Source organism: Corvus moneduloides, chromosome 1, assembly GCF_009650955.1.
Source record: "Corvus moneduloides isolate bCorMon1 chromosome 1, bCorMon1.pri, whole genome shotgun sequence".
Taxonomy (NCBI): Eukaryota; Metazoa; Chordata; class Aves; order Passeriformes; family Corvidae; genus Corvus; species Corvus moneduloides.
In genome coordinates this window covers 137,132,232-137,153,478 of record NC_045476.1, presented here as the reverse complement: position 1 = coordinate 137,153,478, position 21,247 = coordinate 137,132,232, and positions in this window count along the sequence as shown.

Here is a 21,247-nt window from a genome sequence, read left to right as displayed (position 1 = left end):
TGTTGTGATTAGGATGACAGAGTGGGTTCTTAAATGTTGCTTGGAGAAAGGTTTCTGACAGAAGTGTCATTTTAAAGCAGTAGTGAAGTAACCAAACAATAAAAATACACCAGAACCAGAAAGAGAGCGGAAGAAATTTATTCCTTTTTAATATCTTCAATTACAGTTTGTGTTGTTAATATCATCACATAGATAATTATTGTTATACTTAAAATGTACCTTTTAAACTCTGTAAGCAGATTTCTTTTGCTAATGTTACCACAGACAAGACCATTCCATTGTGCATCCTATTGTAAGGGAAATGCAAAGATGAATAGCAGAAATAAATTACCACTTAACAAGAAGCATAATTTCTAGACCCCGAGTGTATCCAGAAATACCATTTCCCAAAAGAATGCTCAATCTCAAACATGTCACAGAAGGAATAAAGTACATTTGTGTAGAGGCTGGGCTGTGGTATTTACCCATGACATTTCCCTGGTAAATTGAGTTGGAATATATTTCCAAGGTAAGGTAGCATTTCAGTTTTGTTTGATGTGTAAACATATTGACATAAAACATATCCACTTCAGTTTTAAGCAAATTCCATGCCCTAGATCCTGTCTGACACTGCAGGAAATGAGTTGCACAGAAATTCACAGCTCCAAAATACAGTGCAGGTGGGGAGTTTGGGGCTAGACAAGTGGGTTACAAATGCTGGTGAATAATAAAGGGGAAGGACAGTTTTTATCATCTTGGGAGCCAAAATCAAGCTGTATCTTGGCATAGAGATACGCATTGGAAGTTAGAAGGACACTTTTCAAAGTTGAAAACTGGAAAGGAAAACCTAGATGTTTTAGTGACTAGTTGATGCTAGGCCTTTGTAACTTATTTTTATCACAGGAAAAATTAGCATAAGACACTGTATAGGCAAGGTCCTTGGGAGGATTTGGAATGAGATACCCAGAAAAACTGAGGTTCCAGCTACAAACAACTTGCTTATCTCAGCTTTGCAGATCTTCACAAGTTTAAAGCTAATTATAACCTTGTCAAAATGCAAGAAATTAAATCAAGCCTTTAGATTGACTGCCAGAGCAGGCAATTAAATCCCTGAAAGTGCTTATGGCAGCAGTTTTTCTCCAGCTCATCTTCCCAACAGACATTATCAAAGAGTGATGGCTTTTCCAAGTTCATTTAAAAAAAGGCTGGTTATAACACACGTAATGACACAACATACACAGAACCTCTGTGCTGCATTTGTTGATGGACCTTGTTTTCCTACTGACTGGAGCTTGAATTAAACGTGACTACTGAACTAAATGTACATTTTGTATTTGTCAGTTTATGATAATGGATGTCTTCATGTTAAATCTCCTAATATTAGACGAAATGGGACAAATCCACCAAGGTGCAAATTCAAGCCTTTACTTGAAAGCAACAGAGATCAAATGCCCTAAATGAGAAAACAAGACATACTTCATAAGGGGTAGATAGAATAACTGTCCTTCTGGACTAAACTAACCATGAGCTTCTTTGATTTAAATTGAAATTATGGAGAAAAACTTATATTAATTTCTTGAATTGTTTAATGCATCATATAAAATAATCATCAAATAAACAAATTCCAGAAACTGGACTGATGAGAAGAAAGAAAAGAAAAGAAAAGAAAAGAAAAGAAAAGAAAAGAAAAGAAAAGAAAAGAAAAGAAAAGAAAAGAAAAGAAAAGAAAAGAAAAGAAAAGAAAAGAAAAGAAAAGAAAAGAAAAGAAAAGAAAAGAGAAAAGAAAAGAAAGAAAGAAAAAGAATTTGCAAGTAAGAATTCCTTTGTCATATTGGAGGTGAATTTGTATGCTGCAAACATATCAAAAAGCTAAAGAACTGATATATCCCAAACACACTTTTGAAAATTAATGGAAAATGGATCATAAGGATTGTTGATGTGTTGAGTTCTGAGCAGCCATGCACATAACCTCTGCAGTGCCTGTGCTTTCAGGGGCCTCAACAGGCTGCAACTCCCAGTAAATCCACAACAGTAACAAGTCTTTGTGATCTGTCGTTCTTACGATTTGAAACACAGAGAATACCTTTATCAACTTTCTTTGGCGTCAGTTAATGCTTGTGAGCAGCTTCTCTTTCTTTTCTTTTCTTTTTTTCTTTTCTTTTCTTTTCTTTTCTTTTCTTTTCTTTTCTTTTCTTTTCTTTTCTTTTCTTTTTTCTTTTCTTTTCTTTCTTTCTTTCTTTCTTTCTTTCTTTCTTTCTTTCTTTCTTTCTTTCTTTCTTTCTTTCTTTCTTTCTTTCTTTTCCTTCCTTCCTTCCTTCCTTCCTTCCTTCCTTCCTTCCTTCCTTCCTTCCTTCCTTCCTTCCTTCCTTCCTTCTTTCCTGGCAGATTGATATGAAGTGGTGAGCAGCACTCAACTACTCTGACAGTGGAGAGAATGACATTCAGAGCAACACCTCCTTTGAGTAAAATTGCCTTTCATCCAAGCTGGGTTTTAGCTTGAAAAGCTGCATTTTTGGAAAAAAAGGTTGCCTGCCAGCTAACACTCATATTTTTACATATAATGCATACTAGAAAGTAGGTCTTCCTTCATGTTCCCTCCAATTTTAAAAGCAGTTATTAAGTCTGTCAGTCCTGGAACAAGGGATTAAAGAGAAATTGTGTGGGCCGATAAGGCCTATGAAATGTGTTGATTAGAAATCTTGGTGAGTTCTGTCCATGGAACAGGGACAACAATGTGGTCTAGCCTTGACGCATCAGGATAATGTACAGAGAGTTCAGTCACCAGCCATTTCAGCTTTAACTATGGCTGCTGATATTTTAATCATTCCTGCTAATTATGGCTTTGCATTATGTTTATCAGCCCATGGTAAGTGGAATAAATAGACCACATTCCCCTTCATGAGCCCTCATGGAGCCATCAGAAGTGAGTAACTTCTGATTGCCAGTGATCTGAAAAAGATCAAAGCAAAGTCCTAGAAGCAAAGGAAGGCAAGTCCTGTGATGCTTTCTCAAACACAGCCCCTTTGTATGGGTTTGAGATTTCTACAGTCAACTACTTTTTCCAGATGTCCACTAGGCCATTCCTCCCAGAGCAAAAACTGGAATCCAAAGCCAACACATCAGTGCTGTGCTTGAAAGGACAGATTTAGGTCATTGGGAAAAAAAGACTTTTACATGTATACATATTTTTCAGTCCAACAATGATCTTCAAAGAGCTGTGAAAGGCAGAAAAATAAATGCAGAGATAATGAAAAAGGAGATTATAAATCTTTCTTTAGACCTGCATCTGACTTGCTCTGAGGAAAGCAGTAATGTGGTTGTTTTTTTTGGCGCAGAGATTCTCAGTCTCTTTTGTACCTGGAGCCCTTTCTCCTGCCTAGCCAGGTTAAATACCAGCAAGACCAGGAAGGTATAATTACAATCAAGCTCCTTCTAATCTGGAGAACAATGATTTTCATCTTGAATTAGTTTTCCTTTTTAGTCATAACACTTTGGTTTTGTACAAAATTTGGATCTGAATGACTCCTTACAAGGTCATGTAGGAAATTCTTCTTTGTCACAGATTGTCTTGCAAAGAGCCAAATTGTGGAGGGAAGACATGTAGAAGAGTTGTCAGTTTGCTGTTCATTGGATTGCTGTGGATTCTTGTCTGAAAGCTTTCCTTGTTCTCTTTTGTAAACTCAGACTCTTGACAAGCAAGCAAGTAAATTGCAGGTAAGGGAGTAGTCACATTTAGCTAGGAGGTTCTTGGTGATTCCCATCAGGAACTGCTCTGTGCTGCAGCTGCTGCAGTACTGACAACAGCAGATAACATCAATTTTAGCTCGTTGGAATGGGATTATAGTCCTAAATCACACAAGAACAAGTTGTGAGAAAAATAGACCTGGTAGATGCCAAGGAGTACTCTCCCATGAAAAGTATTTGAACACACAGAAGAAATGGCTGAGGTCTACAGAAAGCCAAGGGTAGACAGTGAGGCCAAGTATGTCTCCCGAGAGCTCAGAGTCTGGATTAGAAATGTCCTGTGGAGCTGAAACACCTGGGAGCAGAAAAGCTGAATGAGAGCGTTGCTGTCAGCTGCGTGTCACTTGGTGCAGAGAGCAAAACCCCAGAGCTGGTTCTGGGGAGGAACTGAGCAGCAGACAGTGCTCAGAGTGGGATGGGAAAACACAGAGGGGAAATGCTGTATCAGTGATTTGAACTGTGAAGGGCCAAAATGGACCAACAGAATGCTGAGTTTTCCACAGGCCCTGGACTGACAATTGCAGGAGCTAGTGCAAAGCCAGTAAGTGCTGACCCTTCAGGCTGGATGTGAAGGAGGCTGCTTGTACCATAGCCAAGTACACTGGGTACTCCATGGCATTCAATGACAGAACAAGCTGCTGTAGAAGCAGTTGCTTGTGCTGGGGTGGATGGTAGGACAGTACAGGTTTTCATTGCAAAGGCACAGCTCTAGGTGTTCATAGAATATCCTTTGTTTCTTGGATGTTTCTGTCATCCCATCAAAACCATGTGTTATATGCATTCTTAGTCAAGTGCCAGCTTTTTATATGTGATGATTTTAAATTGAAAATGTTAACCACTACAAACTAGGGTATAGCACATCAAAGTCTAGTTTTCAGCATACACATGTGAATGCCTACTTTAGGCAGTGAAGTACTTAGGATTTTATTTCACTGCCAAAAATTGCTGTGAAAACAAGAATCTGTGGGCTTAGAAGTAAGGTAAGAATCAATATTGGAAATATCTCAGTTCAACATGGTAATGAAAATGAGGCATAATAAAAACCTACTCTGAATGCTTTGCTGTTTGGTTTGGGGCACTGATTTCTTTATTACATTGTCATCTCTCTGCACTTTTACTGCAGTACTTATGTGTCTTACCTCTCTTATTTCTGGAAAGTTTCAGTCAATAACAATGGATCACTTTAAATTGTACTTTCCCCTCCACCCCATAAAGGGGAAAAATTTTATCCACAGGCAAATATTCCAGCTTTGTCAAGCTAAATCACAATTTCTGGATCATGCTGTAGCACATACAACCTATGTCACTTTGGAGTGAAATGCCACTATGCAGAACTTTGCAATGCACTTAGCTGTCTTCAGCAGTAGCAGTAGATGTCAAGGTTTATTTTAGGTGAATGCTGAAAAATGGAGATGCCGCACAAGCTTAAGACTGCAAAGGAAGGCTTGGCATAATCCTCACAGAAGGACCAGCTGTTCATAAAATATTTTGTCCTTAGATGACTTATGAAAGTCTGTTTACCTTCATATGGATTTGTGGTGTCTGATATTTTGACAGATGATCAATAATGGATTTGGTAGCAATAAATGAAGACTGATAATTACCATGTCAGCTGAGGTGCCTCAGGGCATTTGAGACATCAACAGCAGTGGCCCACAAGTTTTTTAGAAAACCCATGCCCTTCTGGAGGAACAGCTGAAGACCAAGTGAGAAATTCTAAGGATCTTTAATGATAAAGGACTATCTTTAGGCAAATGAATTGTGCCCAGTGGTATCATTATTAACAATATTGTGTATTTTTGCTTCAGGAAGATATTATATATGCAAAGACATTCTTGCGAGTGTAAAGAAGATGGCACAACATTCTCTTTAAATTCTTATCTGTTAGGAAATTCTGAATAGAGGTTGAAATCGGAAGATAATAACTCAAAAATCTATGTTGCAAATAGAGAACTGCATTTTATTTGGCTATAGCAGAGGAGAAAATCCCAAATTTACAACACAGCACATGCTGTTGTCTCTCTGCTTGGGTTCTTCTCTGGATACAGTAAGCCCCAAAGTTCCTCAGCTTTTTAACATTTCATCATACAGAGTTCAAGCAGACTCAAGTGAACGACTGTGCAGCCTCTGGAGTGCTGCTCCTTCCAGGACGACATTTACTGGCATGGCAGGTCTCCAAGGCTGCTCCCAGAGTAATGTGGAGAACAGGTTTAGCTGTAGTAAAAGCATTGGTTTAGCTGTAGTAAAAGCATTTATATCAAAGAGCAAACACTGCTGAATGTCCATAGTCTGGTTTACCTACTGGATAACTTGTTCAAAGACTGTATTGGGAAGCACCTGTTGTTTGAGCACATCCCAGAAGTAAAACCCTCTGTGTACTCTGACAGTAATGATAGCCAGTCCTGCTTTATCAATTACATCCGTAAGACTTATTCTAGGCAGTCCTAAAGTGTTCATCCCTATGTATTTTCACCAGTGTATTTAACATTTTAGGGCATCTAATTGAACACAAGTGGAAAAGACAACATGGTCTCTAGAAACTAATGAGGCCAGGTAAAATATCAGCAGGAGATTCTTTGGCAATCTAATTCTCATTTACTTGAAAGGAAAAACTCAGAGAGGCAAAAGGTAGGTTTGATAAGTTTGGCTAGCCAGCATTGAGGCAGCTGCTGTCCTATTTGGGACACGAGGTCTCTAGAGCAAAGTCATACTTTTTCCAGCTGTGTTTTGCTTATCCACAGAAAAGGGATACAGATTTGATACACAAATATGAATATAATTTCTAGGGTCAGTGAAAAAATGTGTCAGCTTAGTAGACAGAGCAACAGGTGATCTTCTGGATACTTTGCAATCTGTCTCTAGCTGGTCTTTGGATGACCGTTGTTTCACCTCTCTAATCTTGTGTAAAACAAATGAAGACACAAAGAAATATACTTTGAGAACATTAATATATTAGCATGAGGTATTACAGACATTGTAGAATTTAAGAAACTTACATGTTACTATAAAACAAGCTAAATGGAAATATTATAGCCTATCTTGAGGTCTCCAGGTTCAAGTGTTTTTTGGTGACATTGCTTGTTTGGATGCTAGCTCTGCTCATCAGGAATTATCATGCCCAGCAGTGTAGTTGATAAGCTGAGTAATGCATCTGAAGAAAGACCAGATGGCCAAATTCTGCCCTATATTCCTTTCTGAAGAAATATGTGGCCTAAAAATAGATTAGAAACAGTGGCAGATGTGTAAATAAGTCGTTCTTTGGCATAAGCTACCTCAGTCATAATAATTTTCTAGCCCTTTGTACTTTTCTTTACCCCTAGTCTGTGTTTCAGTTAAAGTAAAATGTGATGTGTGGGGAAGTGATCTATGATTGTGCTATTCAAGTAACAAGGAAGGAGAAAAGAAACTTTTTTTGTGGCATTAATGGAGAAATTAAGTGTAGCCCTATATAAGCCCCTGAATTTAAAGACTCTGTTCAAGGCAGTGTTCAAGGTCAGGTTGTATGGGGCTTTGAGCAATCTAATATAGTGGAGGATAGCCTTGTGGATGCCAGAGGACTAGGTGGTCTTTGAAGGCCCCTTCTGACCCAAATCACTCTATGATCCTGTGATTCATGCATAAATCTATAGCTTGGGGCTGGTACTCAGAATGTTCAGTTTGTTGTAATGAAACTAATATTGTAGTCGGTGGGACAAAATCCTTTTTTGCACTCAGAGGATGTAGATCTAGAGCAGTTACCTTGCTTTTCACAGAGAAAGAATAGCAGTACAATTTGGGGTAATCAGTTATTAGGATCTGGGACTGCCCTTTAAACACAGCTTATTGATTAACAAAGCTATTTCTGTACCACTTGCTTCATGCTTTTGAAAAATTAAAATTAGGTTGAAAGAATCAATGCAATTTATTGTCTGCTTCCTAAGGATTAATGGTCAAGATTTAATTTGACAGTAATCTACATCAGAATAAGATTTTACTATAAGATTATGTCTACTGAGCCCATTTAGTATCATGGCTACTTTAATTAAAAAGGAAATCTCTCAGGAAAAAATGCTACATTGCAACTAAGCACTATTGTTATTGCTGCTATTAATTACATTGTGTCTTAGTTTTTATTAACTCATTACAGTTTATCAAAAATCCATACAAATCATAAAGGAGATGCTAGTTCTGCTATTGCATTTGCTGGAAACTTTTAGATAGAATAACACAACAGTGCACGTATTATTACAGTTTACTAGGTCATTCTTCTCCTTTTGGTGCCTACATTATATTTAACTTTTTCAGCGTTCTTCAGAATATTTATTATATAGGCAAAGCAGACCTAATTTTACAGATCTTTATACTGCTTTCTATTTAAACCTTCCCTTTGATATTTCTCAGGATTCAGCCAGTCTATGAGTTTTCAGGGCATTTTAGCAGAATTCAGTTATTCAGAGTGAATAACTCTTCACTTTCTGGCAACACAATGAACATCAGTTGAACTATCTGTATTTTTCCATTCTGAGTATCAATCACCAGCACATTGCACATTCTTATATTTCTTTTAGTGCTATTGATAAAAATTAAAAAATGAAGGAACAAACAAAACTGTTTCCATGGCATTCTCTCCCTGTAAGTGGAGAAACTATAAGATTTTCCTGCAATCATGGTGATTTTTACAGTGGTACAGAGAACTGATCATGTGAATGGCATGGAATATTAATTATAGTTCTTCCAAAGATCTCAGATACTCTGAAGGATGATATGATAAATGTCTTTTTAGAAATCCTTCAGACATGACTCCCCTTTGTCCTTCAGAATCAAGAAGAATTGCGGACAACCCCCAGTCATAATTGACATAAGATGTCCACAGGCACAAAAAAAAATCTTAGACTCTAAAATCTAAAAAGTTCAATTTTTTCAGTACTATTCCACATCAAGCTTAAATTAGGCCAATAGGAACATAGAATGAGCAAATAGGGAGTTGTTCAAATAACGCAACAACTTTGAAAACTTTGTTTATCCAGTCAGTTGACGTTTTTATTTGACATAGACTCTTTTCTGATTCAATAACTTACAGTAAATTTTGCTTGGATTTCAGAGACTCATGCAAACTATACCATTGATCCTGCAATCAGATTAAGTCCTGACCCTTAAACTGACGGGAAGCCCCGTATCTTTTAATTAAATTCTGAGTCTAGACTGTCCTGATACATAAATAACCTCTAACCAATCCAAAGGTAGAATTGTATCTCTCACTAGAAAAGTTATCCTTTAATTCAAAGAGCCTAATTCTACATTTTCAGCTACTGCTTTCCTCTAATTGTTTGGGATCAAGTATTCAAGGCCTCCCTGCTGTCTCGGTGCCTGACTGGTCTATCTGATGTCTGCTTGACTACTAGCCAGGAAGAGTCTGCAACTCTCAAAGTGAGCAATTCACCGGGGTTACACACCATGCACAGAATCCTAGGGTGCCAGTGATGCTCAAAAATACCTCTGATTTGTATGGTGACAGCAAACCAGTGAAGCTTAAAATATATAAAAAATATTATTGCAATTGTAATCATCTTTTAACCATACTGAGAAAAAATCACAGTACCTTTTTTTTAAGATTAGTTTACTAGCATAAAGAGCTAGTATACTAATATAGTTCACGTTGGAGACAACATGAACTCCCATGGTTAGAAACACTGTGTAGTGATTCAGATGCCTAACAAAACCGTATTGGAATATGTTTGATATGTTTTTGGGTGAGAAACATATCCTGTTGCAAGGTCTTCTGGGTCATTCTGAATTGCAATGTGTTGCAAATGTAGCCATTTCAGAGTTTTGGTATTTCTTTTTTCCTTTGTTTTCACTATGATATGAAATAGTTGCCTGAAAAAAAAGAAAGTTATGGGACTGTGAGACCTGGAAGGATGTAGATTCTGAGTTTCGGAAGAAGGTTTACAAACATCATATGAGTTTACATATCCTTGTTGTACTAAAACATTTCTTGGTTTTCAAATGGAAAAAGTATTCCATTTCTGGATTAAAAAGTGGTTTTCTAACCTTTGTTTCAAATAATACTAGCATGAAATACAGGTTTCTTCACAATATCTGTGGAGAAAGACAGGCTAAACTATCCTCTAAGGACTCCAGCCTCTCTCTGGAGATTATAGAGGGACTCCCAGTCTCCAGTTAGGACTAGATGTTTTTCTTGCAGATGGGTAAGTTAGCTTGTTCCTGTTTGGCTCAGAGCATATCTTTTAAAATCTATTCAATTCGATTTTAAAATTGCACAGAGGGAGAACCAACCACATTTTTGATGTTTTTTGTTGTTTTCCCATTTAATCCCGTCATTTTGGGTTTTCTGCTTGATTTACAGCCTAGCACCAACTTCCAATATTTTGACCTTGCACTCATATGTAAATTGAACAGCCTATGATATTTAACATATCCTTTCTAGGAATGTAATCACAGATTCATCACCTTACCTTCCCCTTATTCACAATTCTTCATGGTGTGTAATTGGAACCTGAGTTTTCATGATTGAATCCAAAGAGTTCTGATTACTGAAGCTCTGAAATATTTGGTATTTTACTATTTCAGAGGACTCCCTTCTTTTCTTGTCCTGCATATATCACTCCCTGAGGGACTCACAGCACAGGTCAGGGAAGGAGGGATTCCACAGTTTACCCAAGCTTTTTCTCTGGTCCGGGTCAGGTGCAGACCCCTTCACATCAATCTGTCAGAGTCCTCTCTTTACTTGAGCACATGCAGAAAAGTCTGTGACAGGTCCTTGGTATGTGAGGAAAGGGGTGTTTGATGTTCCACAGTTTACTTAAGTGGAGTTCAAACTTCTATTGTAGGAATCCTGGAGAATTTAACTCTGTGTGTGTGTGTTTATGTGTGTTTATGTGTGTTTATGTGTGTATGAAACTCCTCTGATAAATAATAACCTTCTCTAATAATAACAAAGGGATCCCAGGGATATAACCTCCATTATGCATCCTCAAGGAGAACTCACTATCTAAAAACAGTAAGATTTTTTTCAAGCTAAGGTCTTCATCTTCAGATATTAAACATACCATTTACAGGTTTTCTGTGTTTCTAATGATTTTAAAACAGAGTTTGATCATAACAACATTTTTTCTTGCATTTTTCCTACACATTTGCTATGTTTTTGTGCAGAAAAAACCAAACCAAAACCAACAGAAAACAAATCTGTTAAGTTTACTTGAGGTTTCAATGTCCTTGTTTGCTCCTACTGCCATAAAAATCATAAGGGATCTTGTGTTGCAGGTCCAGGTGTCATCAAAGTTTCATGATGTTTCCTTTCCTAGCCAAGTTTAAAGGAATTTCCTTGAACAGAAGTTATCCTTGGTGAAAAGTATTGCCAGACACACATAGCAAAACATACCTTGAATGTTTTGCATTAAACAAGTTTTATTTGTACTTTCTGTCTGTATATTAATCTCTCTGTGTGTATGTACACTTTACATATGCACACAAACTCTGGAGACACAGTGGTTCTTTGCTGTGGATTTAGCTAACTGGGTGGAGAGCGTGTCCTCAAGTCCTGCATTAGAATGCAGCAAAACTCCTCAAACCTGAACAGAACCTTGGAGAAGTTTGAATTCATGTCTTAACTTCTTGCAAGCTAAGGATGCATTAATTGATCTTTAGTGCTGGCATAGAATAGCTTTAGTCATACCCTCAGTCAAGAAGTAGCGTAGCTTCATGTCAATTGCCAATTAAAAATGCTTTTGGCCTATGCCAATTCCTGAACTGTCACCAGAAGGACTCTGGGACATTATAAGTTGGACTGACTGAAACATACCAAGTATACAAAACCAAGTGCCTGGAATTGTTCCCTCCAATGTTTACTTTTACACACAGAGCTTAAGATTATTAAAGTTTTGAATTACCTAATTGCCTACTTGTGATTTTTCTAAGTAGTGTGTGCTCTCTCCCTCTTACTTTATATGGTGTTTAAATTCCCTGTGATGGATCTCACTTGAATGCTACGCAGTGAACCCTCAAATTCACCAGATTCTTTTGAAAATGCTGAAGATATTGCTTGATGTTTTTCATAAAACAAAATGTTCAAAAACTGTTTCTATTGCTTTGGAGTTGTAATTGGTATGTTTTCAATAATGGTTGCCATGTTTCCTTGGTTTTGGCCACAGATGACTCACTAAAAACCATTTATTTAATAACAAGATATACACAAATCAGTAGCAACCAACAAACTTCATGCAAAATGCTTCAGGAACTAGTCACCACAGTGCCTGTACCACTAAAAATGAAGGCTAACATCAAGGGGAACATGAAGGACAAGTATATCAACTATTTTTTAAAAGAAGAGAAAAAATGTTCCAGGGAGGAATCTATAACAAATTGCTAAATGGCACACTTGCAGGCTCTCAGTGGAAGGGGTAATGCTAAGCAGCAAGCACTATGGATGTCAAGAACAAAACTTATCAAACTAATCCTTTGTGCTCTTCAATTGAACTTGAGCCAGTACTATTACGATTTTCAAGACAAACTAACAACAAAGGCTAATTTTAGCTCTTAGTTAATTAGTTAGTGTTGTGTGTTATATCTGAGGGAAAATTACTGCAGCCTGTTTGACATTGTTGAGGCCAAGCTCTTCACTTAAAAATCACGTTGGCTTTTATCTACCACACTTTGAAAATGTCTGAGTGGAATAAATGGAAAAGAGCTCAGAGAAAATTAATGAAAACATAAAATGTGAAGAACAGTTGGAAAAACGAGACTTGCTTGGCCTAGGAAAATATATGGCGTGGGATCTCTTATATATGTAAAAAGTTGTTTATAGAATGGATGGCATCAATAGTTCCAAGTGCTGGTTGAGGAAGAAATAAATGAAATTTCCAGTAGACAGTTTAGATAGTTATTTTAAATATTAATTATGAAATATGAGAACTTTGAAGTACTGGAATTAGAAACCCAAAATATTTCAGCTTTAAATAAAAGCTGAAACAAGAATCTCTCTGCACTAATATCTGAGCTGGTATCTTAGGAATGCAACCACCTTACAGTGCTCTAGGAGAGGTGCTGATGTCTGACTTCCAACAGCATCAAGCAATGAAATCCACCCTTCACTGAAGTAACAGCTTCTCTAGTAAATCTGTTTTGGGGAGAGTTTGTTAATGAAATGCGAAGGGAGTCTGGGAGAGAACAAACAATTTAATAGGACAGGCAGCACACTGGTGTGGAACTCTTCCCAGAGCAACACAAGCATAGCCTTCTGAGCCTGCATTTCCTTATTCATTATGCCAGTCAGGAAAGGATTGGTTATTTACCTAATGCTGATAGATGAAGCATGGAACCTATTTCCAGTTTGATCAATTTTTTGAGGAATAGAAATTCATTATGAAAATTTTGTAATGATTGTTATTATGGCATGACATTACTATATCCAGAATTAGTCTTAGGTGTAGTGGTACAGATGTTAGTTCTCTCTCTGTAACTGAAATTTGAAGAAAGCAAATTTGAAGAATGTTATTGTTCAGAGTACAAGTCCATGAAGAACTGCCATAACTGGTAGAATTATATCAACATATGTATACAGAGAAGGTACTATACAATAGCTGACAGAAATCTTCTTTCTGAAAGCTTCTTAAAAGGTAGCTTTCTGAAAGCTGTTTGAACCATGTGTTGTACATCCATTGCAGCCAGCTTTCTAGGGAACTGCACATAGAAAGCGAAAATGAAGAAACACTATTTCTAAGAACAGGTTTGACAGCTTATTTTGTCTTGTAAATTTTGCCTCTGATTCCAGTGACTAATAAAAAATGAAGCAATGAACAGCTTGCAGGTTTGGGGTCATTCTTTGTCTGTTTTTAAAATGGAAATCTACAATTCAAAATTTAAATATATCTGCCTTTCCAATCTCTGCAGTTACTGAATATAAAATTGTGCACACCAGCTACCTGTGAAACGGCCAAATCCCCATTGAAATAAGAGACCATTTAAATGGATTTTTCTGGATGGAATAATACCTTTGTCAAAAGTCTTTACATGAGAAGGCAGCCAGCTACTCCACCCCATACTTTGGCTGACCATTCCCAACCATCTGTTCTGTTTCCTGATGGAGCCCTTCATTTGCAATTGATGCACTGCAATTCACTATCACAGCAATGAAAACATCCTAAATAGTGATCCCACCCTCAGACTGCTTAGCTGCTGCCTTGCCATCATCCACATGTCAGAGAAATGCATTGGCTGGGCTTGCTGGGCAGAATTCACTACACTGGTCTTGGGTTTCCACTTGAATCATTCTGATGTCTGCTCATTTTGACATGTGCAGCAGCATGAACTCATTGAGGCACAAAATGTCCCTTCCAGTTCCTTCCCTGTCCTTACAAACTAAAACTAGCCTATTTAATCTCATGCCTTCTGGGGAAACAGTTACTTTGGTGGCCTTTGGAGTGAAAAATGACATGGTTAAGAATTAAACAAGAAAAAAATCATAGCCTGGTTCAAGCATGATTTAAAATAATTGCACACAAAAACAAAGTAAAAGCTTAATTTCTTTCTATCAGAGCTTATGCCTGTTTAATACTATTTATCAATGTGCAGCTAACAAAAAGGTGACAAAACACTATATTTTGAGCTCTGGTTACTTTGACAGAAATTTGATTATGGATTTATTCCTGATCTAGATTAACTTTGTACTGGCAGGTGGCTTGCTAATTCACAAGTCTAATATTAATGAGTGTCGAAGTAGTGCTGCAGAGTTCATGACTACCTGCTGTCTGCTTTATTGGTCAGTCCCTAAAATCTAGAGGTCAGCCTGATTTGATTACTGGTTAATTGAAGCTGATGACTGGAAGAATCAGCTCATTAACTCTTATGGGTAATGTTAAGCATGCATTCCAGTGACATAATTAAGCTAAGTACTAAGGAGTTTAGTAATGGGAGTAATGGGAAATTTCTTGTTAAATAATAACTGTGTTTACTCTCAAGCTTATTACCAGTTTATTTTTTTCATCCATGTCATTGTGTGCTGTGATGGTGTGTCCTTTTTCAAAGACAAAATGGGAATTCCTGATAGCAAATGAAAATACACTCTGGAAAGCAGAATTACAGAGCACCATAATCCAATGGCCAACAAAAGGTTTGTTATATCTAGACATCACCTTCTTAAATTAATTCAGTTGACATTTGTTTAAATCAGTTGTGTTCCAAGCAAAGTAATGTTTTTCTCTCTAAAATATTTTCAGTGCAAACATACTTAAATAGATTGCAGGAGTCTACTTAGTACTAATTGTCTTATGAATACTTATTTTGAATAAATGTCAGTTGTACACATGAAAAAAAACCAAATTAAGATCCCAAATACGTGTTGAAATGTAGTACACCAGATCATAAGAACCATTTTAAAGAACACATTGCGGCATATGACACTGAGCTGTTTATTTGAGATATATACACTTCAAAGAAAAATACTTGCTATTCTAAGAGGAATGGTTTTCCCATCGTCTTAAAATAAAGCATACTTCCTTGTTTATGACCTTGCTGCTTTTCAATTACATTCAGCCAGGTTGTTTGGCCCTGCCACAGCAATGCAACAGCATTGCATTAAGCAGGACACCTGAGTCCTGCTTAAACACCTGGCCAAGATAACTGCATATACCCTGATAAAACTGGAATACTTATAATCATTCCTTAGTGACTTTGTCCCAGAAAAATTGACATATTCCATTTCCTAGAATGGAAGTATCCCATGAAGGCAAAAGGAAGGAAACATGTCATCTATCAGTCCTCATTCCTGTCCCAACACTTGAATCTTGCTCTGGGCTCAGCTATTCACCAGGCTCACAACTGCTGTCACCCACCAGCCACCTCCACCACCAGAGACTGTGTTCAGCCTCTCAAAGAACCAGCCTTCCTCTGGGCTGTTTTAAAGTAAGATGTCACAAGACATCTCTTGTGAAGGCAGAAAACCTGTGAGGAATCCTGAGTGGATTTCACTTCTGGGTGAAGTTCTTCTAGGAATGAAAGAGATACAGCTTCTTGGATGAGGATAAACTGTGCTGGCTATGACCCAGAGAACAGCCTTCCTGCAGCTTTTGTGGCCTGAGTTGACACACACCTGCCAGCTCTGAGTTCATTCTAACTTTTCAGTCTCCATGAATAAAAGCTTTGGGTGCCAAACAACAGGAACAAAGAATTTATAAAAGTAGGCCAAGAGACGTATGGCAAACATGAGGGTGGTAACTGCACAGAAACACTCAGAACGGTGTTTACACTGCTCTTGTCACAAGAAGACTGCTCAGGATTACAAGGCTGACCTACTTTAGGGTTTGACATTCTTCTTAAGTGCTCGAGGGCAGGTACCTTTTAAAGCAAGATACTTCTCTTCTGCCAAGGTACATCTACATCACATTGACTGCCAGTACTAATATTTCTTTTTAAAAGATATTTGAAGGACAGGTTGTATGCACTGTTAGAACAGAAAACATGAAGAAAAACGTGTGTAAGGTTGAGGGAAAGGAATTGCATACCCACAGTATAGAATTAATGCTGAATATTTGTGAAGTTAATTGGTATAGCTTTTGTATGCCATCAGCTTTCTTCATTCAGAGTAACTGAAATTTGGTACCTGAAAAGGAACTAAAGGTCTTTGTCAGATGTTTGTCTTTAGAAACCACTGGTTTCCAACTAGATACATTAAAATCAACATCACTAAAAGTCAGGAAATTAATTTCAGCCATGTTAATTTTTCTTTCAACTTACAATAATGATTATTTTAAATAAAATTATTAGAATATTAAAACAAAGTTTTAAAATACCATGTTTTAATATTAGAATATTAAAACAAAGTTTTAAAATTATTAGAATATTAAAACAAAGTTTTAAAATCCGCTTACCTATACTGTTCCTATTAGGTACTGGTTTATATTTATAAGAAGCAACTGTGCACACAGTGAATTGTATGTATTTATGTGCTTCGCTTTGGAATAATAGGGTATACAGGAATAGCTGCGGGAAAACACAGATCAAGCAATATTGAGCCAGTCATTGTTCTGTAGTTTCTCACTCTGTCCATTTCTGACTAATAAGGGAGCTGAAATAGCACATAAGACTAAATGGGATAAATTTCAGTTTTAACTCAGAATACTCCTACTGTCGGATCTGATCCAGTTTTCTCCAAAATCACTGTATAAGTTCACATTGATTTCTCTGAGAGCTAAATCAGACATTCTTAGACCCTTCAATTAAATCCCCTGAGACAAATTCTTTGTTCTGCTGGATTTCTGTGGTCTCATGGAACTAATGAGTTCAACAGCTGTGGCTAAAGGGTAAAGTTTACTCTATGCTATCTCATAGTTTTTTAGGGTTGTAATATCCATCGTCCTTGTGTGAAGGGAAAGAGGGAAAATCATAATAGGGAGAAGTTATAGTTCACTTTTTGTTATGAGGTAAACAAGAGAAAGGCACAACATTTCAGATCTAAGGCTCATATTTTGACCTTGAGAACTCAAACACTGTATCCTACTCTGTACATTTAAGAATTAATTCAGCAGGGGTTCATTTTTTTCACACTTCTGACCTTAATTCAACTGTAAATATTTTGTTCATAATTTTGATATCTGAATTAGTCAGTCTGCCTTTACAATATGGTCCCAGGGTGCAACTTTATACCCAGACACAGATGAGATCCACCCTGTAAGTAAAGCCCGTTCTGACATCTGATGAACTGTGTCATGCTGCCCATATGCTCCTTACTACTAAGGAGATCACCCTGCTTTATGCAAAATTTAAAGGATCCATTAGAAATTGAATTTGAGTACTTTTAATAAACACATGGCAAGATACATGAAAAAACCTCCTTTTACAAAATAAAATTATACACTGCATCACCATCTGTATGCTTTGAAATGTTCAGTGTATTTTCACCATATTATCCCCCTTTTAACCTTTATTATTCTCTGCAATAGCCTAAAAAATCCTTTTATCTCTTTTCAAAGATACTTACCAGTTCCTAAATAAGTACAAGTCTCCTATATTAGGCTACTGTTATTAGCTGTCCCTTCCATAACCAATAAAAATGAAATGTTGAAAAGTAATTTTCAATAAGCTTTGAATTTTCATATTACATTTTTCATGATGACCCGTGCTCTCCATAGAGGAAAACGCACTAGCTGAAGTCAATGTAGAAAGCTGATCCGACTAAATGGTGTGAGCTCTGCTTCTGTCACAGCAGCTTATTGCAGTCTGGAACAATGAAATCCATTTCAGAACTATGTAGACCTTCCCATTATCTCTGTAATTCCTGCTGATGTTAATCAAAACTATTGTCCCATTTGCAAACTACTTAATACCATTTTGATTACCATTCATTTTATCTAGCCCTTGCCATCTGTTTTATTTTACAGTTGTCTCATAGTCAAAGTAATGTCTCAAATGTTATTTGTATAGTGTTCATTTTGATCTGAACATAAACACATAATATTAATATGTTAATATGTAATTAATTTCTATGAAGTTACATTAGAGTTTTTAAGTGCTTTTTGGTGTTGGAAAAGACAGAAAAGTGTTTTCCTAAAACAACAAGCTTTTAGCCCCATGGGTATTCTACAAAGTTGAACCTTTTTTAATCTCGTAAGCCAGTTCCTGACACTGACTTTGAACGTCAGGAGTATAGTGTGAGTATCTGCCTACAGAGAAACTCATAAAGGCCGAGACTGAACCTTAAAAAGAAAAACTGATAAATTCTATTTTCAACAGTGCTGGGATCAATGGGACCAAGCTACTCCATTGGCTAATGCTAAGAAGCTATATTAATTTATTTTTTCATTATTATGCTGTTAAAATTATGCCTTTGAGTGGAAGTCTCTAGACATTTAGATCAAATTACTGCTAAAGGAGCTTACCCAACACTTCTTTCCCTTCCAGCTTTCCAAACCTTTAGTTTAATAGAGAAGCCACATAGAGATGGACAGAGCATACATTGAGAAAAAGTAAAAAATGTGGAGATGCAGAAAATATGAGCAGTTCTGTCACAAAGAATGTAACATTTAATTCAACCTTTTTCGCAAAGGTCTCAGCCCCAGAAGAAGGAGATAATACAAAAATGCTTTGGCATAGAAGCATTAGAACATGAATGTTTGGAAGACCCTTCAGTAGAAGTAATAATGATAGAAGGCCTTGTTGTTCAATAATTTGTCTTTAAGATGCTTATATTGTTAAACAAGGCAAGACCAAATCTCAGTGATGGAGTAGTTAGTCAAATAAATATCAGTAGGCAGCTCTGGGACAGTTAGCCTTCAAAAATGTTCTGGCACTGCCTAGTGAGCCTCCTCACTAATATTTATAAAATACAAAATTATTCTATTCTATGGCTGAGCTCATTAAAGATGTCAACAATTTCAATGCTGCACAAATAAAGCGTCCAAAGCACAGCTTTGTGAAAATGCCCAGGAAAATGGAAACAAATGAATAAAAAAATGGGAAAAAAAAATTACTATTCTGTTCTATCATAAAAATGAAGCCTGACAGAAAATCATGTGGTGTCCATAAGTTAGCTAACTGCAAGCAACAAAGCATGCAGTCATTCCATGCCACAGATTTAAATCATGAGGCATAACTATGTTTTACCTGCCCTAGAAATGTGCTTGGGAAAACAGTGGGGTCTGTGTTCCTCTCTGTTGTTAAATCTGGTTTTTTGGGATTTTGCTTCCTATTTAGGTGCTGGCTCCTCTAACTTGGAGCCAGCCAACAACAGGCTCATTCTCCCCTCCCACATAGATAAGATTAAAAACTGCATAAATTTGCCCTCTTCCTCTTGAAAATGTAATCATCAGGGCCCAAACCCTTGTCACTATGGGGTAATGCATAGCCAAGCAACTAAGTAGCTCACAAAAGAAATATTTTTATTATTAAAAGCCCCACTGTTTGGTTCCAGTTCCAAAGGCTGATGTAGTATCTGGAAGCATGGTATTGAACTAAGCATCCCTTACTGAATCCCAGGTGGTAGAGTTCATAAGTCATGCTTCATAAAATCTTTTGTTCCTGTAAACTGAGTTCTGCCAACAGGCCTACATGGCCTCTTTCTTGCACCTCACACCCATTTCTCACCATTCTAAAACAAACACAGTTGGACTTGATGACCTTAAAGGTCTCTTCCAACCTTGATGATTCTATGATTCTAAACCCTACAGCTGAACTGGCTCCCACTCCCACCCCAGAAGACACTGAATGAACTCTCCCTCCCAGCTACTCCATGTATTGGCTTGTTGAGCTTCCTTCTTTATACTGCCTGAGGAATGAGGAAAGAGAGAATGTTGCTTTTGATGGCAGCTTACCAGATAAATTAAAAATAAGCAAAGTTGGGCAGGCTTGCTAATGGTTGTGATTTCAAGGATAGTTTGTATGCCCTGGAACTCAGTAGAGAGTATCTTTGTTTGTAAAGTGCTCATGATGTGCATGACCCTCATCCTGACGTGCATGACCTTCACCCTGGAGTGCATGACTCTCACCATTTTAAGACCTATGTTGACTGGACTTGAGAAGAGACTCTGGGGAGTAATTTTCCACTGCCACTTAAACATGTCTGTGCTGCTGGAAAGGAAGGAGTAAGTTATTGTTTGTATTCTTCCATTTTCCTAACAGAAAAAAATTAAAGGTATCAGAGACAGTCAGCAAAAGCAGATCAGGGGACTATAACTGGGAGGAGGATGTGCTGCCGTCAAAATAGAATATAATAGAGAATACATTCCTGTTGGATGCTGATACTTAGAAAAGGAACTGCAGCAAAGGGTTTGCAAATATGCTGGGTTCTGAATGCTACAAGGTTAGTGTTAGTGTCAGCTTTAGTGCCCTGGCCACCTTCCAGTCTGGATAATTACATGCAGCTTATTCAAATAAGCCTACAGTTTCACTTGCACATGGCATTCCTCTCTTCCTATCCTGAAATGCAATACAGAGTTGCTGTGAGTTCATTTACAATAGAACACTACAAGAGTAGGCAATCCTCCATTCTGTCACACTGTTTGCAAATTTTCTTAGACTAGTGTAGGTGTATATAAAACAAACAGCCAAGCACAATTAGGCCCTGGCATGAGTGAACTATTTCAGTGCCAGTGACTGTAAGCAAGATTACTTTTGCTCTTTGTACTCTTTAGAAGGTCACTAATTTTACTTGCTTTGTTCTGAATTCTCATTTGTAATCCTGTTTAGGATTAATTAATTACATATAATAATACAATAATACTTAGGATTACATACAATAATAATCTTGTTCACATGTCTGTGGCATTTTGTGCTGTAGCTTTAGGAGTTTTGAATTTCCTCTGTCATATAGAGAACTAGAGAACAAAGCTTTCAGTTAGAGACTAAAGCAGCTACATGTTCCTGTTACCGCAACCAGAAGGGAGCTAAACTCCTATTATAGTTAAAAGGTAACACAATGTTTCACACTAAAAATTAAATTATTTTTTAAGTGGTAAGGCAGCTACAGTTTGCACCTGGCAGTTAAGTCCACAGACTCCATCTCTGCGGTCTGAAAAACTGTCTGAAAACTATCTGA